The sequence below is a fragment of the Xenopus laevis genome, chromosome 2L (assembly GCF_017654675.1).
Source record: "Xenopus laevis strain J_2021 chromosome 2L, Xenopus_laevis_v10.1, whole genome shotgun sequence".
Taxonomy (NCBI): domain Eukaryota; kingdom Metazoa; phylum Chordata; class Amphibia; order Anura; family Pipidae; genus Xenopus; species Xenopus laevis.
Genome location: NC_054373.1, coordinates 93177454 through 93197416, shown reverse-complemented (window position 1 = coordinate 93197416; position 19963 = coordinate 93177454). Strand labels below are relative to the sequence as shown.

Genomic DNA, 19963 nt, shown 5'->3' with positions numbered 1-19963 from the left:
AGCTCGCTAAGTACCCTGGGATGAATAAATCCGGGCCTGGACCTTTGTTTATCTTAACATGTTCTAGTCTAGTGTAAACCATGCATCATTAGTTGTTTTACTAGAATTGGGAGGAAACCTTCATTAACTGACAGATCAGGCGGCACCCCGGATAAAAGAAGAGTCTTTATTGAAACAGGTCGAGGATTTACATTGCTTAAAGTGCTGCACAATATGTTGGCACTCTAAAAATACATGTTAATAATACTGAAAAAGTCTGTGCTCAGCAGATCAGCAGAGATCATGTCTGATAGGCGACTTTTGACATTTGGGAGATGTTTATCTGCGAGCTTGAGAGCGATTCATGTTAATAAAGAAATCCTGTTTATTACCATAAAGTGGCATGCATTTAGATTATAAAGTATGAAACAAGTTCCACTTGGCATCAATAGAGTTATACTTTCTCTCACACAATAGATGTCATGAATATAACATCACATTCCACACCCAAGACAGATGAGCTATCAGACTTTATACAAGAACAAAGCATTCTAATTTTGACTGTGTTTCAACTGGGAATCTCCACTTGTATACCTTCTTGTTTGTCATGTTCACAGATGAGAAGCCAAATGGGGAAACTGTTGAAATATAAATGATATTAAAGCCCAAGAAACCAACATTTGCTACCAGCTGATTTTATTTCTTTAATGCATTATTTAAAAAGCAAAATCAAGTTTAAAATAAAGCTGTAAGGCTGCAGATTTGACATAACCAATCCATTAGAATGTAAGTAAAATTTAAATTATTCTGGCTGACCAAAACAGATATTATAGGTTATTACTGCTCCACAGAACAGAAGTTCACAGATCCCTGTAATACAGTCTGTATGAAGACTAGAAGTCATGGCTAGTAGAAGAACTATACAAATACATTACTTGTAAGAATACTAATGTAAAGGTAGATTGAAATGATAATGATACATAATTGAGGCAAACTAGACAAGAGGATTATATTGAAAAATTTGAATTACTATGTGATTGTCTTCATACTTCATTGGGCTTTTATTTTAAAACTAATTTGAGGATGATCTGTTAGGGGATCCCTGTTCACACAAGAACAATCATAGTAATTATCTTACCTCCCAGTAAGGTTGATCATGAAAAAAATGCCATTCCTTGGGAGCCTTCCATAGCCTACACTTTAACAGGAAACCAATTTTAAAGGAAAATTAGTTAGAACCGTTTTATATTAATTTCGAATATTTAAAAAAAAGCTACGTGCACATGTATGTTACTGATACAAAGATGGTCCATTATTAATAGTACAAATAGTTTGTTCTGTTTGTTGTGTGTTTTATTGAGCTGGAAGTCACCATTATCTGGGTTACAGTGACAAATAAATATTGTTTTGGAGGGCTTGTACACCCAGGTGATTTCTAGGACAAATAGAACAATGATAGGATTCTATAAATTTGTGTTTAATAATTGGCACTGTTGAGTTTAGAAGGACATTTAAGCCTTTAGGGAGGAAAATAACATGTACTATGTCTACTTTTCCTTATAGTGAAAAGATTGCTTGCCTTGGGTCCATATTCTGGATGGTTTATCCAGAGGGTTTATTTTGAACTCCCCCACACTCCATCCATTTAATTTGCTGCCTCTAATGTGAGCATTAATACCCATGTGTATTTGTATGTGTGTTTTCCCTACAATGCAATTTTATATGGTCCACCTTATGGCAAGGCATATGTTAGATGTACCCATGGAAGCAGGCTAAGGGGCATATTTACAAGTAAGAAGACAATTCCCCTCATCTTTCATTATTGTAGGACTTGTTTCTTTTAGGACAAATTGTATGGCGGTATGGTATTTTGCAAGGAAGGGTCTGGAATTCAAGAGAGCATTACTGGCTCACTGGCTGGCTTGGGCTTACAGTTACTATGGCATTTAAATATGATGCCCAGTGACAGAAATAAAAACATTTGTACACATTGTTTTTCTTTCTGCATTTTACTAATACAAGTAATACTAAACTGTAATTAGCAAAAGGCCAGAAATAACACTAACCTGTAATAATTCCACTGGAGAGACTCAGAGCCAACGTTAAGCAGATGCATGCAACACCAACCACAGCTTGATAACCCAGTCTACAGGAAGAAGTGGGGTGTACAATATATTTACAGAGTAAATTTAAATATATTTCGTTAAAATCAGCTCATGGGAAAACAAAATATATTACTTGTAGCATAAATTAAGAAGCCAAATTTGTTCTGAGATTAGGTGCATTGTTTCAAATAAAAAAACAAACAAAATCCATAAGGGGGAATCTAATTAAAAATTGCAAGCGATGTTTAAAATGGCATTTTTGCAAATGTTTAGCTCTGCTCTGGAGTTTTGTTAAATATTTAGTTGCAAAATTCGCTTTGTGATGACAAATGTTCTCAAAAGTCATTTGGTTGTTGAGTTCTGTAATCCGTCAAAAAGGACACAAACATGGTCCCTAACATTCGGATAGGTCTTTGCAAACGATTTTTGGGCTAATGAAGCATATTACATTCCCCCAATAGTATATTATCTATATTATTAAAAACCAAACTAAGAAGAAGTGAATGTTCCAGAACAATGCCCACATGACAGTGCCAGCAGCTACAGTGTCAAACTGGCTCTCATACTGTAGGTTCCAACAGAGAACCGGTCGCCCTGGAACCATACTCACAGCAATCAGATACATTGCAAAATGATTTAGGTTCTTATATGGTGCCGATAAGGAAGGAGCTGATGGAAATTCTTCTAGGCTATGGCCCAACAGGAGATACTCTGGTAGGCCTGTCCAACACTGGAGTATCTACCATAGGCAGCAATATCAAGTTTACATAAATGGGAAGCATCTGTAGATGGTAACAGGTGATTTGATGACTGTGGTTCTTTTGGAAAGAATTAAGGATCACCAAATGCCCCATTTGAAGTAAACCCTACAGCATACCTCCATCAGAAAGCATCTACATGTATTTGCCCCAGTTAACTAATCACAGGTATCGCTTGGTGCAAAAGAAGGTACTACTAGCATGACCATAATAAATCTCTTTCATGATTGTACTGTGGTTTTCTTTTTTGTTTTTATGCAGAAAAATAAAACCTAAAACATATTCTAAACAGCTAAAATTCTGAAGAAAATAGTCATATATAACAGGAAATCTAGCACAATTAAATTCTTGCTTCTCATGCTAGGTTGCTTCCCATGCACATGAATGTCCCATCAGCCACAACTAATGACTGAAAATGCTTTGTGCTACTCTTATTTGACACATTTACACAGTATTAAAACGTACATTGCCGTGCTTGTGAAATCTGCTGTTATGATTAATAATATGTAAGTTATACTCCCAAATAATCCAGGCAGTCCAAATGTGTAATGAACTCCACAGGTATCGTGTACAAATGAGACTGTTTTTAACGGTCCCTGAAAAATTAAGCATTTAATCAGATTCAATTGCCCTCTTTAGTGAGAGTCAACATTCACTTTTGATTCATGAAGAAGTACATGTCCAGCAGAGTAGAAAGAATAAGTATAATTCTTATATATGTTTAAAAGCCTTTAATGTAGGACGCATGTTGTCTGTCCATAACTCATAATGTAAAATGTATATTAAATGTAACTGATAATATACTAGGCTGGTTAGTTCAGATTATCATTACATGGCAGCATAGAAACCAAAACTTTACCTGGCACCATATGAAGTATACATGTACAAATCCTTTATTGCAAACAAGCCTTTTAAATCTTTGGACAATAGCAATGTTTCAGACAGGGCCAAAATTAGGAGAAGGCAGAAAAGGCATGTGCCAACAGCTTGTCTGTTACCCCTAGTTAGGGTCCTGGGTGAGTAAAGTGCAGGTCCTAAAGATCTTTGCATTTTTAGACATCACTCAGCCAGTGGCACCAGAATGTGAGTTGGTGCTAATAATAAAAAACAATACCTGCAAGTAATGGAAACCTAGTGTAGCGATGAATCCAACAAGAAGTCCTATGATCATTGCAATCCATGGGTACTGAAGCATGTATGCTGTGAATCCAATCGAAACACCCCCAGCCAACACAGCATTATGGATGATTCTCTAAGGGCAGATGGAACAGTCCATTATCATACATACCATATAGCTCAAATTGTTTTATCAGGACTCAAGTTGCTATTCTTACATTTAAGGCATAGTGTAATCCCTATATAATTACATTTCCATTTCCACGGCAGGATTTCTTAAATGTGGATGATTTATTCAGAAGGAGATTAGCTTGATCATAGTGGTGCTGGTATATAAATGAATAAAGTCAGGTGAGCATGCAGACAGACATCTAGCAATATTGTGCTGTCATACAGCAGCCCCCTCACTCTTAAATCCGATGTTGGACAGCACTGTAACATGTGCCAAGGAGAATTTTTCATCCTTGATAGCAGCTATCTGGGACACCCAACTTAACTGCCAGCTCTGATAAATATCGTTATGTATATTTGTGCCTAGACCATTCAGAAGATGAGTCTAGCATTCTTGGTTGAAATGGGTGACTGCCTTGTTTAATATAAAAAATGTTCCTGCCATAAACTACACAAAAATGCCATTTTGATACATACATCATATTCTTTGCTCTGGATGTGAGTTGGATGCATGATGTATATGTATATCATGCCTTGCAGACAAAAGGTTGGCAAAGCATGTTAAATAGAATAGGTAAATTAAAGGGTAAAGCACACTTACATATATATTACATATAATCATCATTCATTAATGCTGCCAAGCTTAGGGCTGCTTACCCAAGGCACTGACATAACAGTCATTACAAGGAATCAAACTTAGACTCCTATCATGTCCAGACTTTCTATCCAGAAGCAAGGAAATTAAATTAAACTCACCATTTGAAGATTTCCCTTTGGGCTGAGAAGCACTGATAATGAAAATACAGTAACTGCACTAACGGCAAGGGAAAAATAAGTATTGTAAATGGCATTCTTTCTTTCGTTGTATTTTTCAAGTCATAAAGAGTTATAAGATGGCCAGAACATCCACATGAACAGTGTTCCTAAGCAAAAGAACAATAATGGAAAAAAAAATATAACAATCAAATCCCAATTTCGATGGTACATGATAGAACCTTACCACACATTAGAGCTGTTGCATTTTTTGGAAGGGTCAGTTTAGTCTGCATAGGCTTTAATACAATCTAACGCTACTGGAGCTTGGGATGCATTGGAAAATATGAGTTATAGTGCTCCTTATGTAGCAACTGCTATAACTGATTATTAAGGGACAGGAGCACCCTCCTCTTCCATCCTGAAATCCCTTTTAGTTAACATCCCCCCATAAACATTTCCATCTTTTAACAATAACATAACAATGGTGAAGGCAAGGAGTAAAGCCATGCACATTTTAAACCAGAGTTTATCCTATAAACCCTCTTCTACAGTATTTCTCTGTATATGGACTTTGGTGGGGCTGGGACGAGCAATACCGTCAACTCATCTCCAACTATTTGCATTGTTATGTATTGCCCATGCATATAGTGGGATATGGTCAGTGGCATAACTAGATGTTAGTGGGCCCCACAGCAAATTAATTTTAGGGCCCCCAAAATATCCAGAGGTTGTCCTTTTTTACCAAAATATGTTGAAATTATTCATTAATTAGGGCCTTATGGGGCCCCCCTGCAGTTGCAGAGTCTGCTTCCTCTGTAATTACGCCCCTGGATACAGTGATTTATATAGAATGTTGACTTATAATATAGAACAAATGAAAGCACTCACAGCATAGATTTGAAAAAAAATGGTTCTTTACTCCAATCCAAACATCAACTTGTTACGATTCTCTAGGGACTGTCATCAGGATAACATATATATGTGAGTGGCTTTGCATGCTGTATCACTTCAATAAAATGGCCCCATTGTGATTGACTATGTATACTAAGGGGTAATTTTCTAAAGGGCAAAGTGACTAGCGCTGGTGACAATTCGCCAGCATTACCGTTTTTAGGCACTTCAGGTGAGGCATAACTCCGCTAGCGAAAGTAACAGACACTAGCGCTCATTCGCACTCTATTGACAGGCGAATTTTCGCTCTGGCGAATGGACGTTACTCGCAAATTCACTAAGATGCGGATTTTACTGAACGTTACCTCTTTCACCAGACTTGCCTTCACCAGCTCAGACCAGGCGAAGTGCAATGAAGTACCTAGATCTTCCTCAATCTTCTGTTACTTACAAGTCCAAAAAATGCTGGTGTCTTTTTCTTTTTTTCAGAGTGATAGCCTGCAAAAGTCCTTAAAAAATTTTTTTTGGGTAACCGGGTTCCTCCATACATATGGAACATTGACTATGCAGTGGGCTCATGTGTAGGGCATTATAACAACTCTATTGTCTTTATTAAGGTTCCCTGGACTTGTGTAATGTAATGTATTTGCTGCAACATATACGTCCATTCAACTTTAAATTTCCCACCGTATGTAAATTAACCTGAGCGAAGACCCCTAACGATGTTGCGCTAGGATTTGCATTGCCAAAGTAACTCTAGAGAAAATTCGCCAGCGTTCGGTGCCCTGGATGAAACTTTTTAGTAATTTAGTGCTGTCTGAGCGAATTTTCGCCTGGTGAAGTGTTGCGATGGCTGCGAAGCCGTCTCTGGTGAATTTCCGCCGCTTAGTAAATGTACCCCTAAGTATTTATAACCATTTGAATACATCCTCTCTTTGCTCCATCAAAGCTTATGCTAGGTTTTAAAATAATTCAAATCTCATTTGAAATGAATTCTTATGATATTCCTTTTGTCAGGAGTAATTGGAGTTGGTGTGGTTGCTACTACCAACATTTTTTGCACAAAAAAAGTATTGTTTTCCCAACTGGAGTGTGGACTCTGTTAGCCCAGACCTCCAGTGAAGGAAACAATTTACCCTCATGTGTCCTTCAAATCAACTGTCTGAGGCTAAATTAAAGCCTAACTTCAAATACAGAAAAATAAAAGAACACAATGTTGTACACTACAGAGTAATTAAAAAGCCACGGTAAACGTAGCAATAAATAAGAAAACAACTGACCTATGAGCACTCTATAGTAGTATTGAAGCAGAACACCCAACTTGACACTAACCCTGCCGCAAAGTATTAATCTGGCACTGAACAAGTTCTACTACTTTTCCTTTAGTTGAAGGTACATTTTTTGTACTTAATGCAATCTATTATGTGTTTCACACAACAGGATCACTTTTTTAAATTGTGTTTAAATATATTTTATAGTATCACTAACCCATCTTAACTGGTGCTGGCCATGTAAATTACTATTATTTTTAACGAAACAGAAATGCAAAAATAAAGAACACTATGTAAAGCAGTTAAGTGTAGTGTGTCAGACAGGTGCAACCATTTTATTGGTAACATTTCAAAAAACGTACCTAGCACTGAAAAAATGTCTGAAATGGCATCAGATTTTTCTTTCTCTTTATTGACTTTGTTACTGATTGAAGGTGGGGTAATTAACCATGACACTGCTAATCCAAAATATGCCCCAAAGATATGCACATGCATCATGCTCACTTGGGTAAAATATTAAAAAAATGTTCTTCACGAGATGAGAACCACTACTTAAAGGAAAACTATACCCCCCAAACAATGTAGGTCTTTATTAAAAGATACTGAGTAAAACAGCTCATGTGTAAAACCCTGCTTCATGTAAATGAACCATTATCATAATAATATACTTTTTTAGTAGTATGTGCCATTGGGTTATCATAAATAGAAAATTGCCATTTTAAAAAATAAGGGCCGCCCCCTGGGATCGTAAGATTCACTGTGAACAAATACAAACCACATGTAAGGTCACATGAGCCAATTAACAGACAGAGTTCTGCCTTTTGCTTCCTCACTTCTTCCTGTTACAGTTAGTGTTGTAGTATTTCTGGTCAGGTGATCTCTGAGGCAGCACAGATAGAGTCACGAAATGGTGGTTCAAGGCAAGAGATGTAAAAGGGCAATATTTATGTAAATATGTATTCCAGTTTGGTAAGATTCTTTAATATGTCATTCAATTTGATATAAACTATCTGTTGCTTAAGTATTCATTTTGGGGGTATAGTTTTCCTTTAATTGTAATTTTCAATTTATATACAATTGTTTGCTATTATTAGTGGTTAATACCCGCTTTCTTACTGCTCTTGAAACCAGAATGATTCATATTAAATCAAATGACATCTGAAAGCTCTCATTATATAAGAATTCCCAACTTCGCGCCCTTCAGCAGTTAAACTTCTGGGGTATATTCATCAAAGAGTGAAACTAGAGCTCTCCACAGTTTGCCAGAAGGAGATTTTATAGCTCTTCATTCACTTGTCATAGATTTTTAAGAACATACATATCAAAGGCAGAGAACAGAGCAAACTTTCACTCACTGATACATATTCACCTAAAAAGCTTATAAAATGAATATAGCTGGGGAGTACTGTTAAAGGCATGCTGGTTTAGGGTGTTGTTATATTAGGGTGGCACACCATCACCACTAGCTTTCAAGTTCCAAGAATTTATTTAGAACCTTAAATGGTTATGCTTAGCCTTTATACCATTTCATTATAGATAAAACTTTTGCTTGCCATCCCATAACTACTTGAATGAATGAATTTTAGGCCTCATCATAGTAAACCCCAAAAGGGGTGAGCTTTAAAGTTGAACCAAACCCTTTATATTTAAATCCCTTACCATCCTACCCTACATAGACCCCCCTCCCTGCTCCCCCAAGCCTAGGTGTTACCCTCGGTAAATGCCCCTAACTCTCCACTTGCCCCTCATTGCAGATTCAGAGCATCGGAGTTCAGACACCATCTTCTTCTCTTCGGTAATCTTTGTGCAGTAAGCGCCGTATCGGCGTCTGCGCAGTTGGAGCAGTCTTCCGGTTTTTGACAACTGCACATGAGCTGACAGTGACGGAAATTGCTAAATCGCCAGAAGACCCGAAGAAGATGGCGCCCGTGAACTCTGATGTGCTGAATCTACAACGAGGGGTAAGTAAAGAGCATTAACTGAGGGTAACACCTAAACTGGGGGGAGCAGGGAGGGGGTCTATGTAGGGTAGGGGATTTTAACATAAAGGGTTTGCTTCTCCTTTAAAGAAAATGGGTGGACTTATAAGTGGAGACTGCTCATAACTCACCTTCAAATGAGTTTCCATAACATATCTGTTCACACAATATACTGGTACTTCAATGGCTGCCATGACTATCAGCTGCACTGGATTCACCTTTCCAAGAACAACCCCAGATGAGATTAAAACTGGCATCACATCCATCAAACCTTTGCACAATCTGGAAATAAAGGAATACTTTTATTTACATTCATGCTGCTTTGATAATAAATACAGTAATACTCTGAGGGCAAACCATCAGAATTTGGATAATTATCATGTTTATACATAGCATTGACATATTCCGCAGTGCTTTTCTGAGATTATATGCTCAAACACATTAGTCCTTGGGCAGGATTCCCTATGATTCCCTATGATTGACGCGGCAAACAGCCAATCCCCTGCAGTCACAGCTCTGCCCCCATTTTGTCATGGTTCCGTTCTCTTCCTGCATTCAACCTGGCCAAAAGGTGGCAACACTAGTGAGTCTGGACAGATAGTGCAGTTGTCATTTTGTACAAGATGCATAAAGTTTGTCTGAAGGAAAATAGCATGTCACAAAACAGCAGTACAGAGAAGTTCTTTATTGAATTCAAGAAAAATGGAGGAAATGTGAGCTCTTGAAAATAATACACAACTAGTGATGGGTGAATTTCTCCCATTTCACTTCGCCGAAAAATTTGCAAATTCGAATTTTGACGCCCACATTAATTCTGACGTAAATTTTGCGTAAATTTTGACGCTGGCATTAAAGTCAATAGGAGTCCAAATAATGTTAACGTGCGATGGTTTTGACGCAAGAAACTTTTCCGACGTGCGTCCAAAATTTTTGGACGCCAGCAAATTTTTGTGGGACTTTATTTGGCGGTGGCAAAGTGCAGAAATTCGCCGCAAATTCACACCTGGCGAATTTATTCGCCCATCACTATACACAACATAAAACTAGAAAGCAGGGAATATTTGAAATCTTTGTTATAAAAAAAATGCAGAATGTTAAAATGTTCATAGAAATCAGGTAATTAACTTTCATTGAATTAATATGTCTCACTATAATATATTACTTTTACCACTACTGGTGAAGTCACTAGTCATTTTTTTCTTTTGCATTTTATTGTACAATGTGATTATATATTAATTTAATACAAATAATAAATAAAAATAAATGAACATCTTTAGCTGTAATTTTTATGTGGAAATATATAGGTATGTTTATTTAAGTTATGGCTTGCTGGGAGGAAATTACTGCCTGGCGCTCAGGTAACATAATGCCATATTACACTGATTAAAAATAACAGTCTATTTTAGGGCAGACTATGCACTGCAGGGAGTTTGGTCTCACCGAGACAGTTAATGGATCTTTACAGGGAAGCTATGTTTCCACTAGAGATGTATTATAACCTATTTTGCTGAATAATTAGGCATGGTGGAATATATATATATCTATATATATATATATCTATATATATATATATATATATATATATATATATATATATATATATATAATATATATATAGGGAAATAAATAATATCAGTGGGTGTTGCACAAATGAAACTAATGACTTCAAATGGCTTATTGCTCTGGGTTACTAGAATTAAAAAAAAAATTGCCTTATGTCTTTAGTGAGTAACGTTAATGGGTCACTTTTATTTAGAATTAATTTATTAGGTATTGAATGCAAAAATAACATGACCCAAATAAACAATAGAAAAATAGTAGGTTAATTCTAGGGGAAATGCAAGACAATAACCACAGCAGCAACAAAAAGCAGTACCTGGATGGATGGCTTGCTACTTTGAAAAAGGAAAGAATTCACAATGATTGCCCACTGAATTCCAAGGGCTGTGAGGAGAAAGTTGAATGCAACTCCACTAAAAACAAATTTCTTCAAAGACCCAAAGGAAAAGCCAAATCCAAGTATGATGATAACATTAACATCTTGAAATGCTGTGGGTGAGAAAAACAGATCTTATTTTAACAGGCGAATCATCGGCAAATCCAGAGAGACAAAAAGGTAGATCATGATCTAGGAGTAGATCTTGAGCTGGTGACCAGTAGATAACAGCAGCCCAGCATTGTCCACAAATAGTTCATACATAATGTGTTTTTCTTTTGGCTAAATGTATATAAATAATTGTAAAAATAGGTGGTAGACCCTGATATGCTAAATTTGCTAAGAGTAGCCCTCAATCTGTAAAGTTCTGGGCACCTCTGAATTACCCGACTCCCCTATCACAGACATAAGAAAGAGGTATAGCTGTTTTAAACATGGATATTAAGATAGTACACGGCCAGTACTGCAGGAGCACTTGTACCAGATGCTTTTTGAAAGAAAGTTGCATTTGGACCTTTTTCTAGGATATTTAAGGTTAATTCCTTGAATGATACTCAGCTATAAAGTAGCCTTGGTTCAGTCTGCTATAAAGTGTAAAATGTTAATCTTTTCTAAAGGTTTGGGGGAAACTTACTGTAGGACCACTGAATATGCATAACAGTAAAAGCCTTCTTAAAGCAAAAACTTGGCATGACCTACACACTATAGCATTGTCTTAATATATATCTATATATATATCTATATCTATATATCTATATATATATATATATATATATATACACATATATATATACATATATATATATATATATATATATATATATATATATATAAAAATATATTTATAATTCTTATCCATAAATCCAAACGTACAGCCTTGTTGAGTTCTACTAGATCTTAAAACTGCAAGACTTAGGAACATGGCTTTTGAGGTGTAGGATGGAAAAAAAAAAAAACAGTAAGGAGTTATGAAGTGGGCTAAAACCCCTCGTTCAACTTGCAAAGCAGCTTTCTAGCACACAATGTTGCTGGACTACGTTTCCCACATTATCAATTACATAAGGGTTAGAAATGGTGTAGTTCAGCAACCATAAAGTTGCTGAAATAAAAATATATACTTTTTAGAATACAGTCCAAACTTTTCTAGACTACAGCTCCCATCGCAGTTTAAATCTTGTTGGATTATACTAGAATTTGTAGCCCAGCAACGTTAGTGGAGAGTGACACTGTTATGGAGATTTTACACTACCTTTACGGTGTTTACTGGAAAGGGATCAGCAAATGCAAATCCTTTTCAACGGACTGTGCCCTTCTTTCTAAAATTGCTTTGATTCTCCACATCACTGCTATATATACAATGTAATTCGATTTGGGGAAACCTCAGGGTCTGTGCATACTATAGTTTCTTTTCAACACACACTGTGAAAAACAGGCATGGTTAACGTTTTAAGATTAACAACATGGACGCCTGGGCAAAACTGATAAAGCTCTGGTCATGTTGTATGCAGATCTATTCATTATTCATGTCATTAGTCGTCACAGTCATTGTGGTTAGAACTGTAGCCATTCAGCACAGTGAGGCTGATAGCTTGTGCTTTGTAGAAATTCAATTGCAATGGAATACAATGTAAATGGCTCACAATACAATATAAATTCAGCAATATAATGTGTTATTGATTGCTACCTTGGACCCACCTGCTAATTGCCATTCATTCACTTATTATTACACATGAAATAAGAAAAGTGCATGCCCATCCTACAAAAGCATAGTCTTTGTGGTCATTTTTAGAAATAGTAAATTTATTATAATTGGATTGGGGTTGTGGTTTAGTGGCTGCTAAATTGTGGGTATAGCTTCTAAGAATTTCACATGCAACTCTATGGAATTTTGGATGTGCAACACTAGGGGGCCCATTTACTAAGGGTCAAAGTGAATTTTCGAATTCAAAAACTTTGAATTTCGAAGTAATTTTTTGGGTACTTCGACCATCGAATAGGCCAAATTCGACTTTGATTCGAATTGAAAAACTTTGTATATTCGACCATTCGAACATCGAAGTACTGTCTCTTTAAAAAACTTTGACTTCGACACTTCGCCACCTTAAACCTGCCGAATTGCTATGTTAGCCTATGGGGACCTCCTAGAACCTATAGCCAACATAAAATCGTTCGATCGATAAATTAAATCATTCGAATCGAAGGATTTCATAGATCGATCAAATGATTTTACTTAGATCGAATATGGCCATATTAGATCAAAAAAAACTTGTAGGTTTTATCTAAAAATGGTATAAACCAGTGAAAATGGAAAGCCATTTTTAGATAAAACCTTGGGGGGTTCTTTTTATAAAAAACATTTTTATAGTGATCTGCTCAGATTATAGGAGATTCCTTATCTGTATTCCTGTTTTACTGTTTTCACTATAAATTCTCTGGAATTTGTGTGCTAGTTAAAATAGAATTGAGACCACGGTTCCAGAAGCACTGACTTCTCCTCCTTTGTGGGGTCCCGCAGTTAGTAAAACAATCAGCTAGACAATACGGGACTTCTCCACCCTTCTACCAATTTCCTTTTCCTACCTTTTCTTGGAATCAGAGATATTTATAATTGCACTTTAAGTAATTTATATGTGAATCGATCACATTTGGTGGCACTTTACCACCCTTATTGGTGTTTTAGCTGGTTGTTAGTAATTTATTAATTAATGTAAAATGAATTGTTTATAAGTTAGAAATTACTAAATACACACAATATTTAAAAGGAAAATTAATTGTGTTTTAGTTTTACCCTATTTAATGTTAACTTATTGAGGTTAAGCACTAGCACTTTGTGGGATAAAGGGGGATACTGAATCACGTGACCTAATGGTTTAACTGAAAACAAATCACACAGTGATAATATATATTCTTTTGTGTTAGAATTGATTGATTAAGAAGACGGGGATACTTTTCTTCTTTTCTCCTATACAAAATTAAAGACTGACGGAAGTCAGATCCCCTCCTTTTAGTCAATTTTATATATCTGAAGTTAGATCATTCCTTTTTTATTGATATTGTAGGGTTTACCATACACACTATGAATGAATGGACAGGATTAGAGCTGGTGCTTCGCTGGCAGAAGCCTCTGAAAGTGTGGCTTTGACTATACAGTATGTTTCTGAAAAGGAAGGTAGTCGTTTAGTGTGTATATGCAGTTGTGCCTCATTTTATGTAAGAAACAAGTTTCTGTACATTTGGCCATGATTATCAATAATTACTGTAAATATATTATTTAAAAAAAAACACATTTTTCTCCTTATTATGTGCTGTTGCAATCCCTGCTCAAAAGTAGTTACTCCACCATCAAGCTTTAAACAGACTACTACAAGTCAGAAAATGAAAGTTAACAATTTATTGTTTTTTATGGGAAACTTCACCTGTGAAAACACTTATGGTGTAAATCAGCCCCTCACCCCATCCCAGCATACTATTTTATACCCAGCCCTGTCCCTCACCTCTGTGCATGCTCATTTGTACCAAACAGAACTTCATACTGGCAGCCCTGGAAACTGCACTGATAGGATATTTTGACATATGTTTTTATCTCTCTGCATATGTGGCTAAGCGTTTGCTGCCCCTAAACTCATGCCACCCTAGACTCAGGCCTTTGTGGCTTTTATGTGCCTGAATGGGACTGTATAAATTAATAAAAAACATTTTCTGTAGTTGAGACAATGTATGTGTCCACTCTTTATAGATATATGAGTTATATCAGAATGGTGAAATCACAATCTTTCGGTTAATGATATTAGCCAAGCTGAATGCCCTTATGTTACATTTTGTCTGGCAATTAGAATCTGCTCTTCCATCATCCCTGGAGTCGGGGAGGAGAGCCTCCTGTATGCATGTTTGCTTATGGGGCAGACAACACAATCCACGCTTAGTTTTTCATCGACGTGTCCTCTTTGTTATTGTTTGCATTATAGGCACATGTAAAAAAAAAGAATACTTAGCTTAGCTTGTCTATTCTGGTGTAGACTATCAAATGCAATATTAATGTGCCTGGTCATCGAAATAATCTCCAACAGAATCATCATGCCTGCTATAAATAATACAGCTTCAATGTGGGCTACTGAAATTCCTACCTTCACAACTGACATGGGACCCATATCTTTTAAAAGTCTAGTATGATGACTCCTAACAGGTTCCACAACATAAATATGTGGTTTTTAAAGGGAAAAATTCTAATTTTTGTTTTAATGAAAAAAGAGATAAACTCAAGTTTTAGTAAATATCCCCTCATTCTCACAATGTGACCTGTTTAAAAACAAAATGCAATACCACCTACATTGTTCAATTGGTTGCTATGTCAACATCACTGGCGATGTTTTTCTCCTGTGTTTTACACAGCATTATAAATAAGCCCTAAGTGTTCAACTACAAGACTCCTATTCCCTGCAACAGCGTGTTTTAGTGATTTGTGGGTCGGGTTTTTCCCGCCCTCAACCGCCTGATATCCACCCTCCCTCCACCCGCCCAAGCCCGACTTCCGGGTTCCTTTTATAGACCCAAGCCGGCCCATCGATGATGTCACAAAAGAGGCGGGGCAAGCAGGCGCTCGGCTATAAAACTCAGACCTGCCCACCACCAGCAAATGGGGGAGTGCGGTCGTTCCGAACCCCACCACCCTGTGGGTAAACCCGCGGGTCCTGCGAGTATTGTGCCAGTCCACACATTAATAGTGTGTTCCCTGGAGTGTTAATTCTGCCATTTACTACAAAAGTTATTTTGTACCACTTTTCGTGTACCCTCTAAATTTTGTCACAAGTGTCTGTTCTATTTACTCAATGACAAGTACTGTAGCAGGACATATCAGGCACTTACTGTTCATAGATTAGAATAGCAGTGATTCAGTTTTATGAACTGGAATGTATTGTAGTTAATAAAGCAGATCAGATTATTAGTGTTTTATCTATGCAGTTACATCTATGGATCTATGGAGTTACATCATCAGATCTGCAGATGCCCTCTAGAACCCCTTATACTAAAGTACCCCACTTTGGTGGGCTTAGCAGCCTGGGAAGGTTGAACTTTGAATTGGATGAGGTACTGGTTAATTAGGCCTGTGCAGGGTCATCACTTTAGTGTAAAGGAGGGGGTTGCTTTAGCGGCATGACAGGACCAGGCAGTAGGGACTACAATGGAAGCTGGCATTGGGGAATTAACAGAACATATTTCATATTCCCCTTCAAAAATTGGAAATTACTTCCCACAATTAAAAACAGCGACTAAAGTAAAGTTATAACTAGTTTTAATACAATTTTTGGGTTGCACAGCTAAATTTGGGTACCCTAAAATAAAGGTTACATCACACCACTTTATTGCTTAATTAAATGTAATCACCACTCTGGAGAACCAGTATCATCAATCAAGTGATTCTTTATTCGGTAGCACTACATGTTTCGGATCTATCTGATCCTTCCTCAGGTGCCAGTGTTCCCAGTGAACACTGGCACCTGAGGAAGGATCAGATAGATCCGAAACATGTAGTGCTACCGAATAAATAATCACTTGATTGATGATACTGGTTCTCCAGAGTGGTGATTTCTGATTTATGAAGATAAGGAGAAGTGGCGGCTCCTATACTCTGTTGGAGGAACCTAACACTATAAGGACAGAAAAGAGGGCCTCTTACCTACACCTAACCTACTTAATTAAATGTACCCCAGCTCTCCAGGGCAAAATAATCCCTCAGATGACACCACTTCGGAGTTATGATGATGTCACTTCTGGTCAATTATGCTGGCATTTCTAGCTTCATGGTAACCAGGGGATATCTGCTGTAGAAGAGCTGAAATTTCATTTTTACATCTTAAATTTGGCTCTGAAAATTACCAGACTCTGCTTACTGCCACTCCTGATAATTTGCAGGATGCTTCTGCCTGAGACAAGTTTCTAAAATTCAAATAATTTAAGGCAGGAGTGCCCGTCTGCCAGAGTTCCAGAGGGATAGGATTTCTCAGTGTACCCATACTCTGCTGACCCCAGTCTGAGACAATTCCCATGAGACCTTTTTTTCCACCATAAGCTTATATAACCTGTTTTATAACTTTATATAACAAGACAATTTACTGTATATTGTCTCTGTCCATTGGTGCAACTAGATGATCCTGGACCCTGAAGCAAATTAATTTTAGGGCCCCCAACATATACAGAGGGTGACCAGTTTTACCAATGTTGAAATTGCTCATTAATCAGGACCTCATGGAGTTCCCTGTACCTCCTGCCCCCCGGAGGCCTCAGAGCCTACTTCTTCTGTAGTTATGCCCGTCTTGATCTGATTAAATTGAGACTGGGCCCTAGATGTCAGATTCTTTAGTGGGCCTAGGGTTGCCACCTGTCCGGTTTTGACCCAGACAACCCGGTTTTTTGAAAGGCTGCCTGGATCAAAACTGCTTGCCTGGTTTTCCAAATTAGGAAAACCGGGCAGGATTCCCTGTGATTAACGCGCCAATCGGCCAATCGCCACTTCATAGCCCCAGATGACCCGCCCACCCCTGCAATGTCACAGTTCCGCCCCTGTTCCATCATGGTCCTGCCTCCAGTCCGGAGTTTTACCAAAAGAAACGTGGCAACCCAAAGTGGGCCCTAGAAAGCTAGGGTTGCCATCTGGCCAGAATTTTGCTTTATGCCAATGTCATTAATAGGGAAAAATGTAAAAGTATAGGAAGGGCTGTATTTTTCTCTAGCAAAGGTGTCAACCCCATAGGAAGGCCAGGCTAACACTGGTATTTAAATGAACAGAGCCTGTTTCCCCCACTCCCTTTTATTTAAAATCTGAATAATGGGCAATCTATGGAGTCTGGAAAATGCCAGCTGGACTGCTGTAAGATGCCATAGGCAGTCACTATTCATTGAGCATGTGGGGGGAGGGGATGGCTGGTTGGGCCTCTGGGATTCCAGTCTGGATCTGATAATGGGCAATAAACAAAGGATAATCTAATGCAGGAGTGGCCATCCTATATACTAACCGAAGGCCTATCTATGTCCCGAGTGGAGGGGAGGCAGATGCGCACGCAACTTCGGTTAGGATCTATGAGATGCGCGCGCAACTTCAGCCGAAAGACATAGATGCGGCCTTCGATTAGCAGATGTGCTGGAAGGTTAGGATCAGAACAGGTTAGGATCGGGGAGGCAGATGCGCTGGAAGGTTAGGATCTAGGGAGGCAGATGCGCTCACAGTCTCCTTCTGCCTCCCGCCGCCTCTTCTTTCCTGCTCACTCAGGCGGCGACCGCTGGAAGGTTAGGATCTAGGGAGGCAGATGCGCTCACCGTCACACTAGGGGAACCGGTTGCGTACCTGCACGAAAGTCTGTATAAGCGTCGGCCATCTTGCTACTCCTCTGCGACTTTGTCATCCGCCCACTGCCAAATCCGCCCACTAAAGTCTGTATAAGCGTCGGCCATCTTGCTACTCCTCTGCGAGTTTGTCATCCGCCCACTAAAGTCTGTATAAGCATCGGCCATCTTGCTACTCCTTTGCAAGTTTGTCTAATGGCGGCGCTAGCGTCACTCTAGGAGGGGAACCGGTTGCGTACCTGCACGAAAGTCTGTATAAGCGTCGGCCATCTTGCTACTCCTCTGCGACTTTGTCATCCGCCCACTGCCAAATCCGCCCACTAAAGTCTGTATAAGTGTCGGCCATCTTGCTACTCCTCTGCGAGTTTGTCATCCGCCCACTAAAGTCTGTATAAGCGTCGGCCATCTTGCTACTCCTTTGCAAGTTTGTCTAATGGCGGCGCTAGCGTCACTCTAGGAGGGGAACCGGTTGCGTACCTGCGTGGGTGGCCATTTTTAGCAAAACGGGCTATATTATCTCCAAAAAATATTGATGTTGACATGATAAACAACCAAGTGATTGCATTACTTCCTGGACAAAGCTGTGTCTTTCTGAGTACTGACTGTATTGATTCTGAAGACGAAAGTGAGAAACTTAACTTCCCATTAGAATATTTAAACACTATCAACAATGCTGGATTACCACAACACAATCTTATACTCAAAGTAGGAACAATAGTCATGCTGTTAAGAAACCTTAAGGGTAGGGGCACACGGCGCGATTTCGCCGCGATTCTGCGCTAAGCGAGTTGTCGCTGCGTTTTTTAAGCCGAAATAGCTTTGCTAACTTTGGCGCTGGCGTCAATGCAAATCGCGGCGAAATCGCTGCGCTAATTCACACGCGGCGATTCGTTTTCTATTGTCGTCCGAAGTTGCCTCGCTGAGCGTTTCCGGGCGACAGTAGAAAAAGAATCGCCGCGTGTGAATTAGCGCAGCGATTTCGCCGCGATTTGCATTGACGCCAGCGCCAAAGTTAGCAAAGCTATTTCGGCTTAAAAAACGCAGCGACAACTCGCCCAGCGCAGAATCGCGGCGAAATCGCGCCGTGTGCCCCTACCCTAACACTAAGCAAGGTTTATGTAACGGTACACGGTTGGTTGTGAAGAGCATGAGACAAAATGTTATCAAGGCAGAAGTGCTTACAGGATCCCATAGCGGTGATACTGTTTTGATTCCCAGAATTGACCTTACCAGTTCTGACCAGGAATTACCTTTTAAACTTAAACGACGACAATTCCCCATTAAGGCTGCATTTGCCATGACAATCAACAAATCACAAGGACAAACATTGGATAAAGTCGGCATTTACCTATCTGAGCCTGTGTTTGGTCATGGTCAACTTTATGTTGCATTTTCAAGAGTGCAGCATTCATCTGATGTTAAAGTCAAGATTTTAAGTACAGCTCACCAGGGAGAACTCATTCAAGGACAGGAGAACATTTTCACAAAAAATGTTGTTTATAAAGAAATTTTTCAGTAACACTTTACTACCAATAAACTCAAAATTTAAGAATTCTAATAGCAGATAGGTAATAACAAGCAATAGGCACAGATTCACTCTACATCCCCACAAATTAGCGTCGCCAGTTGCTGCCTGGGGATGCCGAGTGAATCAGCACCCATC

The 19963-nt window shown here is 38.5% G+C and overlaps 1 pseudogene; it reads right to left on the bottom strand.

The window, feature by feature from the left end:
- Window positions 1-3197: 3197 nt before the first annotated feature.
- Window positions 3198-14493, bottom strand: LOC108707511 (annotated as a pseudogene).
- Window positions 14494-19963: the final 5470 nt, after the last annotated feature.